The sequence below is a fragment of the Lonchura striata genome, chromosome 1 (assembly GCF_050655825.1).
Source record: "Lonchura striata isolate lonStrDom1 chromosome 1, ASM5065582v1, whole genome shotgun sequence".
Classification (NCBI taxonomy): Eukaryota; Metazoa; Chordata; class Aves; order Passeriformes; family Estrildidae; genus Lonchura; species Lonchura striata.
This window is the reverse complement of record NC_140703.1, coordinates 90,181,615-90,199,136: the sequence shown is the minus strand read 5'-3', so window position 1 is coordinate 90,199,136 and position 17,522 is coordinate 90,181,615. Positions and strand designations below refer to the sequence as shown.

At 35.9% G+C, this 17,522-nt stretch overlaps 1 long non-coding RNA gene across 3 annotated transcripts in view; it reads right to left on the bottom strand.

Annotated features, from left to right (window-relative positions):
• The window catches only part of LOC110474669 (uncharacterized), a 409,027-nt gene extending 391,948 nt beyond the window's left edge, over positions 1-17,079 (bottom strand). For 2 of the 3 annotated variants that reach the window (XR_014949702.1, XR_014949692.1), the window contains exon 1: positions 9,946-17,079. This is a non-coding gene — a long non-coding RNA (uncharacterized LOC110474669). The remainder of the gene's footprint in view (positions 1-9,945) is intronic. The other variant, XR_014949698.1, reaches the window with a different exon arrangement.
• Positions 17,080-17,522: the final 443 nt, after the last annotated feature.

The following is a 17,522-nucleotide window of genomic DNA, read 5'->3' as shown; positions in this document are numbered from 1 at the left end:
GAACCTAGGTCCTATCTACACTGTAAACTACCCTTAAGGAAGCCATCCTAAATTTGCCATAGAGAGCAAATGCTGAACTACATTACAGGGCCATTCTCTTCCTCGGTGTCCACTCCACAAATCTAAAAGTCTGTATTGCCTTGAGGAAGGACAAGCAACAAATGTGGTTCATTTTTCTTTATACCACTGCAAAATTCATTAGAAAAATAAGTTATATAGCAAAATTGGTATTTTGTGTAGAGATCTCCCCATAGTGGTGCCATGTTTTGGGTGGGGAGTGTTAATAGATGACTAAAACTGAATTTTTTTCTGGTATAGAAATTAAAAATGGATAAAGAATTTTAGCATGAATAACAAGTATTGACTGAGAATTTATTGGTTTTTTTTTTTTAATAGTTATCTTTGGTGGTTGATGGTCTATGTATTCTGATGCATATTTTCTGAGTTTTCTAAAATGAAAATGCTCTGTTCAACTCTTCCCAGGGTACCTGAAATGGACAGTGCTTTTCATGTTTTGATGTGGGGAATATAATAGTGAAAAACAAAGATCATTTTTGAAAATCATGAAGAAAAAATCAAATTGAGTCGATACTGTTCCAAACATTTTATACTCAGAAATACTCCGTTTCTACTGTTCCAATGACTGTTTTTTTCCTTTGTTCAAGATTTTCTAGTATTGATTTTGGACAATCTATAAAAATGTGGGTTTTCCATGAACACATATGCTGAACATCTTTCACAATTTGACTAGGAGGCCATATTTATAATTTCTTCCATATTAAATCTAAATTATTAAAACAAGAGATGAAAATGAGCTCAATGAAAATTATTGCTGTGAGTGTTACAAAAGTATCCAAGGCACATACAGATGCTCCAACACAAGCAGATGCTCCAAGCAGTACAAAACGCAGCATCACATCTACCAAGGGATGCACCACTGATCCACTCAAGGTCTTTAGCCTGATCTTCAGGATTCCCACTGAATAAGATCTCTACTATTTGGAGGGCAGTTTTTCCTCCCCTCCCCCACAGTCTAGGATAGTAAATATGACCAGCAGGGAAGCTTGGAAATGACAATATCAGTGACAGAATGAAATCTGAAAGAGCATGGCACAGAGGTTTATTGGTCACAGAAGGTAGTCAGCTATGGCATTCCTTTCCTTCACAATTCACATTATGCCCCTGACACCACTTCCTTGAAGATAGTATTCAAAAATACCCCTGAAATCTAAACATAACAATAACATATCAATTACTTATACACTCAGGAACATGAACAGGATATTAAAAGGGAATTAGAGAAAATGCAGTCTTTCAGGTAGGTTATTGTTCTCTGGAATGTAAATTCATAAGGAATGTCTGGGATTAGTATCAGCCTAGTAGAAACGAGACCCGGTCAGGAGATGGTACAGAAAGCATCTCAGACTGATTTTTTGGAGCCTGCTTCTTTGGAGCCCACGTTTCACTTCCCAGTATAGCACTGTGTGTGCATATTCATGAGTCGAAGTCACAGTGACCCCTCAGCTCCACACCGCACAACAGAAATTTCAACTACTGTGTGAAATCCTAACCCCAAGGAAGTCAATGGTTAGATTCTTGCTCACTTGTTGGGGAACAGGAATTCACCCATGATATCTTGTTAGTTCTGGCAGGTTTTCAGGATTCAGCATGGTTTTTGCAATGAATCAGTAAGCTCTGTGCTGCTTTCTTCCACCGTCCTCTGCTTGAAACAGAAATAGTGTTGTACTGCACAGATTCTATTACCCTTGGCAGCTAATTTTCTCCTTTGTCCACTCAAATGTAACCCTCCATCCCTTACTTTTTTTCTTACAATACACTTTTATAGAACAGCATAAAAATTGTTATTAAAAAATCAATGCTCTGCTGTCATTTATGGTTTATGTTCAAGAGCTGTGGACATCTTCCCACTGTTGACCCATACTTTTTTTACTGTTTCTGGACAGATGCCTTGTGAGATTTCATAAAACTTACACAAAACCTCTAACTTCCATATAATTTCCTAAATTAGTAGTCTCTGTCCACTGATGGGTTTTTTTTCCTGTAAGATGTTGTTTGTCCTGACAGAACTTGTATGCAACAGCAAGTGTCATTAAAAATTGAAGTGGACAAAGCATTTCAGACTACACTGTCAGTAACAAATTTCTCATAGCAGAAGGGAGGAGTTGATGACGTAATAGGATTTTCCCTATTTTAAACCCTTCAGATTTGCAATACTTCAGTTCCCTGACTGGCCCTTGACAAATCTGTGACAGATAAGAAAAAAGAATAAATCTTCAGTGACCAATGGTATAATATAGTCCTGCTTATTATATGTTAATAATTCCTTTAAAATTATGCTACTTTAACTTGGAGTGATAAGTGATGTGCCAAAGGGCTCTAAATGAAAATTATTCATATTCAGTGATAGTTATTAGAGTAATTAATATTTTTTCCTAATATGGCTTAAATATTTAGATGAACTCAAGAAACACTTTTGTCTTTTGAGGAGGGACAGGGTCATTATCTCCATAGAGTGCAATGGAGACAATTGGCTCCTTCCTGCATCTGGACCAAGGAGTTAAGTCAATGGCAATGAAAGGAATCTGAGAAAAAATAAACCTCATTCTAGAAAATCTGAGAAATTATGATTATTAATGACAAAAGATTACTCCCTCTAAAAGTTCAAATGGCCAGGTCTGAATTTTTCTTGGAAAAGGTCAGTATTCCTTCAAATTCACTGAGACTTGACATGAATAACCCCAGTGATCCCATCTCCAGTCAAAATCCAGAAGCTCCAACATATTTGCTCATATGTACTTTTATTTGAGGTCTGAAATGGAAAGTTCTACAAAGGCAGCAATCAGTGAAGTCCCCAAAATTTGGGCAAACCATGAAGGGAGGAGTGGATTTCGTGAACTCATATTAGACATTAGACCCCTGCTGCTCTCTCCTGCTTTGTAACACTAAGTCACTCTGCCTAGGTACCATCCTCTCTGCTAGCTCTTGCTCTCTCCACATCATTTCTAAAATTATTTTCTTTCATGATATGGAAATCATTATTAGACTGCTCCAGCTAAGGAAATTACAGCACCTAGACATCATCTGATGAGGGTGCCACACGCACAAGGGCCAATCCAACACTCTTTTTAGGACATAATTAGTATCTGAGCATACAGTCAGGATTTGGCTCTGAATTGCAGCTGCAGAACTGAGCAGTGAGAGCTTAATGAATTCAGGCATTTGAGTTCCTGCACATCTCTATCAAAAGTTGAGCACAAAAATCCAGCTAAAATTATGTAACAACCATGGTAGGAAGGATTTCTTTTCTCTCTTCTTTGAAGCTAGAAAAAAACAGACACTATATAGTACAGAGAGTGACTATAGTAATTAGCCTTTTTTTAATCCTGAATGCTATAGTAAACACTTTCAGAGTAAAACTCAATGCATAATCACTGCTGATCTAAAAATGACAGCTGTTCTGGAGAAGTCCAATGTACACACCAATCCCTCCTGTAAACTATTCTACTTCCTTTAGTTATGTTAAGGGTTTCTTTTTCCAAACTGAGTATGACTCAGTCCTTTTATGTGTGTTTCTTTTGATTTGTAGCTATATCTAGATAGATTCCTTACTCTTCACTTTCAGTATAATAATAAGTGGACAATTCAGTCCAGCAGCTAAAAGATCATTGAGACAACTGCCCAGGGGAAATTATGAAGCAAGACAACCAAAATTCTGTCATATTATTTCAACACTGTTGCCAAAATGTTTTTCAAGGATTAAGAAGCCTTTCCAATACTAAAATAAATAAGAGGTAACTCACATGACTCTAATTAGGAATAGAATTATAATTGTCTATATTACTTCAAAAAGTCAGAAGGTTTCACTATGATTATATATAGCAAAGAAACATCAGAAGAAGGAGATAGGAAGAGCTACACAGAAAGTCTAGAGTTGAATCATTGAAACATTTCCCTATTTATACTAACAGAAAAAAAAAAACATAAATAAAAGGTAAAGGAAGAACAAATGACCAAAGTTGTAAGCATATCAGAACAGATATTACAGTATGAAGACAGCATGAAACCTGAAGGAGACTTGCATTTTCTCATCATTCCATTTCCATTGCTGGGCAACAGTTGTGAGGAGAAAAAAGTACTATATGATTTCCTCAAAATATCCTCTCTGGAATTTCAGGAATTGACAACACCAACGCAAAAGGAAACAATGGCTGATCTCATGGTTCTGCAGTCATCCTCTTGCAGGCTTCACTCCGCAAAACAAACCCTTCAGGTCACACAGTCCTTGGGGGCCATGCATTAAAATAACTCAGTTATATTCACAGTCTCTATTTGTCCCTCCCAGACACCTTTGTATGGAATCAACATCCACGTCAGAGGAGACAATTTTCTCATTCTCATCCCAACTGGAGAATAAACTCTGCATTCGAGGTTATCAAGGTGATGGACAGTTAAAGGATGGAAAACAGCAACAATAAAATAATGTTACCATGAAGTCATGTAGGCTGATTTTCTTTGGTACACTTAGTTTTGTCTATGGGCAGATTGCCACAAAGGGAAAAAAAAAGGAGGGGCAAAAGAAAACCTATACTTTATTTATTATTTAAATAAACAGTTTTATGTTGCTTCCATTTTGTGCTCAGTTTTATAACAATATGAGTCCATTTCCCCATCATTCCTTAATATCTATATTGTTTAGGACTTTATATACTGTATGATTAGTTGGCATTGGTACCGTTCAATCTGTACTAATCTGTATGCATTTATATTGTGTGAGCAGTTCTCTAATTGGTTTTCATCCAAGTAATCCCACAGAGAATAAGGTTACATGCTGAAAAGGGCTGAGGTGAGAGAGTGGTTAAAAGGGGAGTGCAAACTCTTTTCCCATCCTTATTAAGAATGCTTTACACATCTGCATTTTCTAAAAACATTTCTAAATTCCCTCTGTGTGAATAAGCAGAAAGTCTATTCCACAGCATAGAAATGCACAGCGAGAAAATGAATTTGTTTTAGAGAACCCCACCCATATGTGCTTTATTTCTCCCATGTTGCTGTATTTCTTGGTCAGCTAAGGCTGTGAAAAGTAAATACTACCATTTACAAAGGTGGAAAAATTAGAACCAAAACAAATCCAGGATATAATATGTCTCTTGGTAGAAAATACAAAATTAAGTAAACAGAGCAGAGAAAAAAGATCTTTTCCTAAAGGGCTAATAGAATTGCAAAAAATAAAAAATAATAAAACAATACAAAAAGACCAAACGTGAACCAGCATTTTGAAACTTAGCCACTTAAATCCATATTTGACTGGCTTGACTAACAATAGCCCAAATTTCAGATATTTCTCACACCTAAATTTCAGAAACCTTTTGACATGTGCTGCAGGTACTCCAGGAATTAATTTTGTAAATGCTGATGACAGCAGTTGAATTTTAAGAAAATATATATTCAGTAATTTCATTTAATTGTGCAATAATTACACACTGTCATATTTGTGGCTACAAGGACATTGGTTTCATTGAGTTTTTAAAAGGTTTTATATTATTGGTCACACACGACCTAGCAAAGAAAAAAAATTGTGGAAAAAAATTATGTGTTACTCTCCTTTCCTTTATATGTAAAAAAATTCCTCATTTTCTTCATAGAACTGCATATTGAAATTTATCAGTACCTGCATATGATCACTATCTTTATCAACTCCCAAATTGGAATGTTTTTGTCACTCAGATCAAGTTTTAGCTTTGATTACACTTTTTTCTTCTTTCCTTAAAAAACAAAAAAAAAACCCCACTAAAATCAACATACTAAAAACTTAATGTAAACCACACTTTTTATACATGCCCATGTCCATATTCTGAACAGGCATTAGAATATTTATTTTAAAAACACAGGACTTGCTTACTATATTCATAAGTTTCAATGGCTGGATTTTAGAGCAGCCTCTGTAAAATGAAAGTTTCCTGCTTCTGTACATTCTTGCTAGTGAGAAAATGCAATTTCACTACATACGGCTAAACAAAACCTTCTTTTACTGCTTAAGAAAAATATATTCTCAAGTGTTTTTTACTGGATTTCAAAATAGAATAAAAGATAAACTTTTAGATTTTACTCAGAGCCATGTAGGTGGCATTTTTTTTTCAATCAGTTATCATCCTGTCAGTACCATGAATATTAGTCTGGACTTTAAAGAAAGATAGCTGTCCCAGTAAACTTAACAATGATTTACACCGAAGGACAATGAAAACCTGCTCTTTCCCTCCCCCACCTATGAGTGCCACCATGCTTCATTTCTGCATTATCTTCTGGTAACCATCTCCAGAATATTCTTAAAAGCTGCTAACATGATACATTAGAATTCAGGCATGTGACAGATACAAAATTAAAGTTGACCTTCTCTGTCAGAAAAAATAAACAGTAACCATTAGCAGCTTTGTACCTCTGCATTTAACTCCCTATTTTCTGCCTCCCTAGTTTGGGTCCATTAACTGACTGGTGCAAAAAAGATCCCCAGCAACACTGACTCCCTGTGGATGTACTACAATCTCTGGATACTAAAATTGACTATAACCTTTCCTCCACAACATAATTTTACATTTGAAATAATTCAATCTTGATTTGGTCACACAACAATATTGTAGTCAAGAGTTGCCAAAATTCTGTAAAAACTTCTTATGTTTGCACGTCTGTCAACAACCTATGGTTTGCACTGGGAGCCATTAGGAATTCATACTAACAGTTGTATTTTCATGATTTTATTAGCCTCTCCAATGTTTTTTTTTTGCTCAGCCTCATCAGTTATAGTAAGAACATCCTTTAATTCACATGAAAATATATTTTAAATATTATTTTATGTGGAAAGCATTCATTAAAGTCACTAGAATTCCAAAAGTTATTTTATGTTGTTGAATAGAGCAGAAAGGAAATTTCAGATCTGCAAAACTTTTAAAATTTCAGGAACCTTCAGAGTAAATAAGCTAAATGATTGTCATAATATATTTGATGGAACTAAACACAGGATTCCAGCAGCCGATCACATCAAAGCAGAATTAAATGGAGAATTTATGCAAGTAGAAAAGTTGTTTTGAAAACACTGGTGCTGCAATTCTGTCATGAACTTTGAAAAACAGGTAGAGTAAGGCAGCACTATTGTGTTGATTTTGTGTATTTTCCAAGCACTGGAGTATGATTTCAGGAGCGACCATAAAAGCACATCCTGAACCCTGCTAGGTCTTGATGGCAAAGTAAATGTATTCCCACCTCCATTTTCTTTCAACAGCTATGGTATTTTTCTCTTGCTGTCTGCTGGGATTTCCCCCATACATTTTTTTTGTGTTTTCTCATGTCCCATCTCTCTTTGAAAGAGAGAAACCCACCACACTAACTGTTAGATACAGTCTGTATTAAATTGGTGGTGGGACAGGGCTTATCATCTTTCCTAAAACTAAAATATATATACCCAAAAATCAAATATTCTCTTCTCCTTTGACCTAAGAAAAGAGAAATTTTATAATTCTTATTCCATCCCTGCTGTGGTGCATGCCATTTCTCTTTACATTTTGATATTTTCCTGTAAAATGCCTGTAAATATTTATTCTCTGCAGTGACAATATTTAAAACTTTCTTCTGCTTTTCAATGCACACATAAATTTAAAAAAAGTAAACTCTAACACACCCTTTTTATTAATTGACGCAGGTTGCTTTGACTTTATATAAAAGATATCATACAAAGAACATTTGAAAGTTTTCAAAACACCCACAATTTCAGTGTGAAAAATGTCACTGTAGTGTCCCAAGATTGTAATCATCCTGGTATCCTACAGGATGAGTTTCTAGCTACTTCTTAGCATCTCAGTTTGTAATGCTTTATCTGACTGATTAGATACCAAACCACCTTCAGAAGGCTGGTACAGAACAGATGTAGCAAAAAAAATAATTTGTTTCTGCCAAAATCCTCATAAGCTCAAGGGCCGTTTAACTTAGCTCAGTCACTTAGTTTATTTTGCATTAGAGGAACTTCTCATTTAATTTACCAGTCTATAATAGGTAACTTTTTCAATATGAAGCTAAAGGTCACTATTATATGTAAGGAAAATTAAGCCAATGTTCTTGGTTGCCTTACAGTTCTCCTAGTTCAACTACTCCAATAAATGAACATGTACAACAAGCCGAAGGGCTTTTTATTACAAATTTAATTCATTTCTCTAGACAACTGTGAAATTTGCCATTGACATTAGTCATTACCCCAAGGCGAACTAAAAGATGATCTCAGTTAATAAATGATCCTTAACAAGGAACGCTCCTATCTTCTGTGATATTGGCACAGGCACATTTTATTAATGCAGGACTAGCTTCCTGCCAGAACACTAGCATTCATGACTATTTGGTGTGCTTGTTTCCTCTTCCTGCTCCTGATATTAATAATTATGCAACGGGATAATTAGCAACACAAAGAGACAGTACTATGTGCTTGCAGCTAGATTTTCAGCACGTTAACCTTCTGGGAAATAAAGAACAGAAGCAAAGAGTCTAGCCAAATAACCAATGCAGGTTGATTTCACAGTGTGTAAAAGGCTAATTATCTGTGAAAAGTCTGACCTCAAGTAACAAAATTACACAAATGTGCAGGCATTTTATCTTAAATAAAACTCAGATGCACTAGTTCATAATGTGAGGAGTCATGGTTAATAACTGTCTTCCAGAACTATTTATCTCTATATATGTTTATAAAAATAAAAATAAATCCAAGAGCAAAATAACAGTATCCTATAAAATGTTAACCAGTTACTCAAATAACTGCAAAAGTAGGGTAAAATAGACTCCTGCCATCCCTCAACCATTGCAATGGTAAAAAAAATAAAAATAAAATAAAATAAAAAAAAAACCCCAATATATGACAGAAGTAGGTTAAGTGCATTTTGTTTACTGGAGACAGGCTACAATAAAAAGCAGAAAATATTACTACTTCTTTACAGATACCATGTGTAATTCATTCTGATATAAGAATATTTATCCACTAGCAGTAATAACAAACCACAATTTTTGTCATGAAAAAAATAAATTGTATTTGCAAAAAGCAAACACATTACAGAGTGTGTAAAAATGCAATATTCCCATTTTCTAGTCAGAGTTCCAATTTATTGAAGTAACAGAGCAGAAAATGCACTGACAGCTGTTACATTTTATTGCGAATTAGTATATACCTTTTATATCCAGTGAGCAAATGCATGATACATTGTATTCCAGTAATTGCCACTGGCTTTCCAAATGGAAACTGAATGATCTTAGTGCAATTACACTCAGGAGAGTAAGTGTAACAAGCTACAGTTCTACATTATAGCTCTTTAACAATACCAAGAATTTTACTCTGTTTAAAAAAAATAAAATAAAAAGGTCAACTGTATATATAAAAAAAGAAATATATACTTATCCATCTACAGATGATAAAATGAGATTTTCTGCTATTCTGGCTTAGATTTGGTTACATATAATACAGACCATATGTTTTAAAAAGTTTGTAAGAATGATACTAAAGTTTTCTACTAGTTTAGACATTTGTTCAGCATCAATAGTTTGGGGGGGGGGGGGAAGAGGGGAATGGACAGAATTACTGGAAACTTCGAACACATAAAATCAAAACTTCTCATTTCACATAGGAAATAAATGATTGTTATTCCTAGACTACACCCTAATTTTCCAGCATCCTTGCATAGAAAATAAAACATTTGCCTTGAAATATTTAACACATTCAGGTATTCAGATGTAACATTCAAAATGTTTATTACCGTAGGCTTTTTTCCCTCCCCCAGTTATCACCTGAGATAGTAACCCTCCTAAGATAGCCCATGTGCTGAGCAGTTAATATTTCAAATGCATTAAAGGAAGTGAGGGCATGAGGGAAAAACATTTTATTTTTATTTTTTTACTAACCTTCATAACATATTTTAAACCATTTCGTTGGGCAACCAGTCTGGTGACAGCCTCTGCACCTTCAAGCTGGAGCTGGAGCGCTCAGGAAAGCCGGCAGTCTCCTCCCCTCTAGTGGCTACCAGCTCTCTTTGCAGCAAACCGGGGAAGAGAAAGGCCTTTAGAGGACCACCTCAGGGCCGTTTGTGTCATTTTTCTAAGCTTACAAGGAGACAAAAAAAAAAAAAAAAAAGAAAGAACACAACAACCAAAAAGCCCCCCGCCACAAAAATCCCCCACAAGCCCACAACCAAATAGAGCAGAGCAGGCAGTCTATCACTGCAGCAAATAAAATTTATCAGTCATTTAAAACAATATGTTAGTAGTGACTATGACTTAATCAACACCAACCTGCTGACATAGATTTGCAATTTGAGCAGGTTATTAGTGATCGAATTAGCAACATGTCACAACTTGTATCTGATTTATTAAAGGAAGCTGACTAATGCAACAGAGCTATAAACAACATGCATGGAGACATTTTTCAGGCATGCTGACTACTGTTGTACAGTCAATGGAAAAGCAGAATGAGAAACAATCTCTCTGATTTTGCCTTTTTTTTTTTTTTTTTTTTTTTTTTTTTTTTTTCTGCAGTTGTTTATAGACTATTGCATACTGGTGTTACTGTGAAGTATGGGGATCTATGTCAAAAACTTTTACCTCGGGAGGGGTCAGAACCTATGCAAAAAATATTCACTCTTGTTACATCTACTAAAAGAACTCAATGGAAGGGCTTGGCACAGGGAAGCAATGAGAAAATACAGGATCCTGGGACATGCTGTGATCTCAGCAATAGAGTAGCCTAATCACTGCCAGTTTTTTGTCTTTTTTTTTTACTTTGCAGTTTTTGTGATGAAGGTTTTTAAGAGGGCATGATGAATACTAAAAGTGAGGTAACATGGTTTTCTGCAGTTTACCCATATGTCTTCCTAAGCATGTGGGGTAGCACAGGAGAAAGCACAGCTACTCTATATAGTCCATAAGTAGCCAGCACTTGCAGTACTTTTGCAGACATGGACTAACATTGAACCAAATGTATAAGGCAGTTTATATAGTGCATGGATTTAAAATTTTTTCCTTTTTCAAAATTTGTTTCTGAACAGGGCTTGCTCCAAATCCCACTCTTTGCTCATGGATCAGGCATATGCATGTCCATCAATATAAAACTAAGACCTTTCACAGTTCTAGAAAAAAAAAATATTTCAGAGGAGCACTGTAAACACAGTTAAGCAAGGTCTGTACAGATTAGCTTTGATAGTGTATCCAAGTCCAAGGGTAACCTGACCAGGTTTTCATGTGCACCCACTTTTAATTCTGAAACAATTAGTTACAGCCTAACTAGAGGCTTGAGAGCATTTTCATGAGAAACAAGAATTTAACATAAATCCACATAACCAAGGAAATTCAGAATTGAAGCTGTCAATTCTTAGGCCCAATAGAACACATAAAGGGGCTTGTTAATGCTGAACTAATTGGCATTCTTGGCTTGACAGTCTCAGCAGAGAGACCAAGGAGTGAATAAGCATGGAGACTAAACTACCCTCTCACTCACAGGTGGTCCCTCTAGGTTAAGACTAAAGCACATTTGGAGATGAAGAAATGAAGAGAAAAATGTACACCAAATGTACTGTTTAATTTGCGGACAAGAAACTTTAGCCTGCACTGAAAGCAATGCAGCCAGTTCTTAACCAGTGTCTACTCTTGCTGCCTCAATTTAGCCTGTAAATAAGCAAAAGTTTTGATTTCCTTTTAACAATTATGTTTCATAATTAGGGGGAGAGGCTGATAAACTCCAGTCATCTCCATCACCATGCTGACGTCTGTGAAAATATATTAAAAATCTTTACCCGTAAAACTGTTCTCTACAGACTAACCAGTATAATCACATTATTTTCAGACATTCACTTATGAAAAGGACAACCTTTACCTCCTTTAGGTTATTTAATACAGGCCAGGGACTAAATGGACCTGCAGTCTTAGCCCCTCAATACATACAACAGCTTACTCTCCAGATCCCATGTAAAAGTATTTCTCTGGCATTCATTGGGAGGTAAGGATATGGGCTTACATCATATTTGAGCCCTTATTTAGAGGTATGTCTGTAGTACTCAATAAGCTTCAAAGTGTTACTTGTGAAATGTTATATCTGTATGGGAGCAGTAAGGAAGCAATAAGGAGCAACATTATTTTTGCTTCCTATAGATTAGTGCTGAGCAGTTCTCCACAAAGCTGTGTAAAAACTCACCTATCTTTCCCACTGAAAATGTTGGATTAAAAAAGAGAGATATTGAAAATAAGATGCATAATATTAATACTGAGGGTAATTAATCACTGGAGTAAATTACTGAGGGGCATAGTTGATTCCCTTTCAGTGGGAGTCCTTAAATCAATACTGGAGAGCTTTTTAAAAGGTACATTCTAGCTAAGGTGTAAGTTATAAGGTTCAATGCAGAAATTACAAGAAGTTCAATAACTTGTAGGAGGTAAAAACCAAAATATTGTCATGCATATTTTTGAACTTAAAATGTATTAGTTTATTAGTTTTAGCCCATATGAGAAAAAAAAAGGAAAAATATATGTATTAAAAAAAAAAGAAAAGGTAAAAAGTTGGTAAATAGTGACCAATCTTAACAAAAGATCTCTGCAGTTGATGCAATATCAATGGAAATTAATAAGGAGATCTTGATCCTATGTATTTTAAAAGTGACTATTTAAAAATAACACATTTATAACACTCCAGATTTTTTCACTTGCCAGATTTTCCTGCCTTGGCTAAAGTACTCTCAGTGCAGTAGTGGAAAGTGGTGACAGAACAGCCACAGTTCCTGCATCCTTCTTGGGACTGTTCATCCCCAGTGCTGTTTTGAGCAACCTCAGGACTGCCCTAAGTTCTTCTAGCTGGCAAATGTGTTCCATAGCTGTTGTACTGGGTCATGAATAGTCAGGCCAAAACAAGACCCATAGACCTCTGTACTCATTCCTCTGGCAGCCCCCAAAGACTGTTTCCCAAAAAAGCCTGGAGAGACAGAGGAAAAGTAGAAGGAGAAGTAGCAAAGAGTCACATATCCTTATTGCAGCTAAAATAATTTATCTAAAATAAATTCTTTAATTCTTACTAGCAATGGACTTTAAAAAAGGACAAAGATAGGATCTTCTTACAGGACAGAATCCTTCTTACAAATGAGTAAATTTTAAAAAAGTTATTTCACTGTGACACTCAGAGACATCAACACAATTTCTCTTGTGGAAAGTAGACTAAAACCTTTGTAATTCTTCCTTTTCAGAAAACCTAAGCTACTAAAAACAGGAGAATAAAAGCAAATCTAATTTCCTGAGACAATCCACCAATTTTAATGGTATTATTTTAGAATTATGATCATAATTTTCAAAGCTTTTCTGGTCTTTTAGTGAGAAATCTTCAAAAAACAATAAACAAACTGAATCCTCCAGTATTAAAAATTAAGTCACAGGTTTGGCCACCACCATCACTTACCTTTTCCATGTTTGTTTAATATATAAAATGATGTTCAGATCTCCACCATATTCGCTGTACATGTCAGCCTTAATGATTTTTCCCAATGCTATTTACCCTCTGCAAAAACATTTGAAGTAGAATTTCTGATAAAATTTGAAAATTTGGTAGCAATTTATTAATCTAAACAAACTGCATGGTCTAGTTATCAGCTATTCAGGAAAATCTAAATGCTGAGCAGCTTGTTCACTATTGTTTTGTTTTCCTGAAAAACTGAGGAAATCTTCTAATAAAGGAAGAGTTATTAGAGACAGATCATAAATGGTTCAAAATCAATCCATGCACTGCTTTATTCTTGGGGCCACTTAAATTCCGCAACCTACATATATAGTTTTACAGACTCAAAATGTAAACTTTCTAATTCCAGATTTTCTGGTTTACAATTTCTGACTGTTATGTATGTGAGTGCAACACACAACTTTCAACACTTACACCCTGCAAATAACCATTTTATTTCAAGACTTGAAATTTTTTCCCCTGTAGACAAAATAATAATGTAGAAATACATGCTAAATGTTGCTCACTACCGCTTCTTTGTTCTGCACATCAAACTAAATTCTACTTCCACAGTCTGTAGGAGATAAAGGGCTTAATAATTTCAGGAATACCTTGGCTGATGCCCACTCATTTCAGCTGAAAGCACCGCATGGGATCTGATGAAAGAAATGTAGCCTGGTAACTATTGGAACCTTGTTATCCAACTTTAACAGATATACATCATATCCCACCTGATGCTTTTCTTGGGACTTCCCTCATTCCTCTCTGCTTACAATAACTTGGAGTATTCCACAGTTACTAAGAAATAGTGCAAATGGGGAGTAAAAAATTTAGTGGAAAAAACTGTTATAGTGAACTTTAGGATGAAATCAGTCTGAGATCGTGTTCTTGTATCATCTGGTATGGCTGGAGATAATAATGGTCTTTTCATATTCAGCCACCAATCAGAGCAGCAACAGAATATGATGACATTAAAACCAAAAAGTAAATTATTAATAACATGAAGAAGTTATGTATTTTAATTGATTTTAAATACACCAGCTATTAAATCTGAGGAACTGTCTGTCTGAGAAGATAAGGAGCCAAATAGATTGCTTCCTTTAGTGCTCACTGAAATGTCTTTCTAGATATGAGTCTTACTCTTCAGAAGACCAACTGGTCAACAGGCAATGCACACACAGCAGCAGCAGCAGCAGCAACAGAAAAGATCAAATAATTTTTCAGCTACTCAGTAAGCCATATTATAAACCAGCAGAAATGGAGACTGCTTACTGATACTGTATTTGCCTGAGCAGAGACTTGAGGATGTTCTGCATTTTTAACAATACACACAAAGAAATGGATCAAGTTGTAGTTATTGCTCACGGGAAAAAGAGGAACATATTTAAGATTTTTCTGCAGATGAATGCAGAGGAGGCCAAGAAAAATATAATATAGCCCTACAGATGCATAGTAAGTAATTCTTTTTCCCATATTGTGGTATCATATGCAAGGGAACACATTTGCTCCAGGATTGCCAGTTCACAGAAGGATCAACGCACAGACAGGTTTGTAGAACCCCGTGTGAACCGACAGAGCTTTCCAAATTCAGGGCAGATGAAAGGGAGCAAATGATCTATGCAGTGCCAAATTGTATATGGTGCTATAGATAGCTGATCAATGCCAGCCATGTAGCAGACCCTTGCTCTGACAATCTGAAGGTCTGCTCAGGTGACTACAAACAGTAGAAGCAAAGAGAGAACACACGGAGCACAGCGTGGGCGTTATAAGTAGAGTGCTGTAAATTAGAAAAGCACACATTTGTAATTGGCATTGCTGACAAAGAAGTGGCACTAAAGTTACAGATGGAGTCAGAGCTGATGCTGGAACAAGCAGCCTAAATAGCTTGTCACTCTGAGCTCATTAAGAAGTAAAATGCAGATCAGGGAACAGCTAAGCAGCTGGGTCAGGTTGTTCATTGGCTAATTTAGTCTAAACAAGAAAGAGGGAAGGCATGAAACATGTTCTGGAATAGTGTAAAAGAAAGCAAGGAACCAGAAGGGTAGGGGTGGCCAACCACTTGCTGCAAGATGAAACACAGCTTAAGAGAAAACACCAAAGCCAAAGGAAAAAAAAAAAAACTTGAAAAAAACAAACCTCCAAACTTAAATCAACCTTCGCCTTCTCGTCCTTTTTTTTTTTTGCTATTTCACTAAATAAACAAAATGCAAAAAATTGGGGTTTCAGCTGTCTCAAAAAAACATTGGAATCCAAGAATCAAGTAATCAGCAACACACATGCCAGTCAAGCATACAGCTATCCACGGCTGAAGACCGACACTGACATATTCATACATATGTATGAGCGTCAGTATTTGCATGTCAGAGCTAAGCATGTAACAATGCAGGTACTTGGGTTAGAAAATTTGGCAAAAACCCCTCTCTCTTCTCAGAACTGAAGCCAGACCTGCCACTGTTGCAGTCAGAAGGCTTGACGGCAAGGCAGCTCAGCACCCTCTTCTCCCCAAATTATGAACCACCCGCTCACCTTCTAAAAACTGAGGCTTGCAATCAGGATCTCCCAACAAGCACACTTGAACTGAGGACTCTGCAAGCTCAAATTCCTGCCAGAAAACCTCCAGGGATGCACCTAGGCTAGGCATTTACAACAGATCCCCTCCCAGCTTTGCCTTCCTTGCTGCAGTTCCATTTTGTAGGCACTCCTTTTTCTGAAAGGACTGCGTGGAATCAGCGTGCAACAGAGAGGAAGGCTGGTACAGCAACGTTAACTAACTCTTCTTTGTAATTAAAGGCGTAAAATCTGCTCCACACACAATCTTTATTTAGGTAAATTTCATGGCCGATAATCAGATCTTCTATGAAAGAGAAAGAAACAAATGAGCTAGAAATTCGTGATCTGTCATATTTAGAAGAAATCATCAGTCAACGCCAAGATGATTTTTATGCATGGGCATGTAGGTATGGGGATTGAAAGGGGCTTTTCTGTGATATGTACATCTTTTGTGATCCATTATCATTCCCCCAAAATAAGTTTTGTGAGAAGTTGTGACTTTTAAGAAATATTTTATACTGTGATTTAGCCAAGCAAAGAAGAGCAGGTGAAGGAGAAGTCACCAGAACCCTGTCTGCATATCATATTCTGGCTTCCTGCAGAGCTCCCAGAGTCCCTGGGTGTTGCAGAAGATACATAAAAAACTCAGGACAAACCCCAAAAACTATCTATCAAGGTATCATCATACTGGCAAGTTGTTCTGAAACAGCCTGTATAGAGGTTTTATACTCCAGGTCCTCTTTCGCAAGATTTTATTGTCCTCTCTAACATTACCAATCTCCCTGATATTTTACACTTCATTTTCCACCCCTCTGTTTGATCTACTGCGAATAGATTTGTCAGTACGGCTAGAAAGGAAGTTGATTTTTAGATTTAACAAAAAAGGAGCTAAAAGTTGAGAGCTTTCTCTATGAGGGAACTCTTATAATGTTCTATTATCCCTGTAGGGACAGAGAGAAATCCTTGTAAATGTTACTTATTTAAGAGAATATTCTTAAACAACGTATCAAACTACTTAGTGAAATCATATGAACAAATCATAAGAGACTGGTGAATTGAAATGATTAAGGCTCATTTAATTTCTTGAAACCAGGACATTTCCCCAACATCATAATATGGATTTGGGTTACAGAGTCTTGAAATAAGTGCTGGAAAAATTTTCTATCTTTTCTATTGATGTAACACAGAGTTAGTAGATAAAAATTCAACACACTGAGTATGACATACCTCCTATTTTCCTTTTCTTTTTTTCTTTCTGCTTTATTTTTCAATTTATTATTTTATTTCTTAAAATACATTTATCTCTGTTAATGCGCTTATTAAAATAATTATATTGATACTTCAAATTTTCATTGCTCTGCAGACAAACACTTTGTACAGCAAGGAAGTTTTATCAGACTCTATGTCCCTTTCAAGACATATAGAGAACATTATAATTTAATTATTCATATTCCTTTTGGTA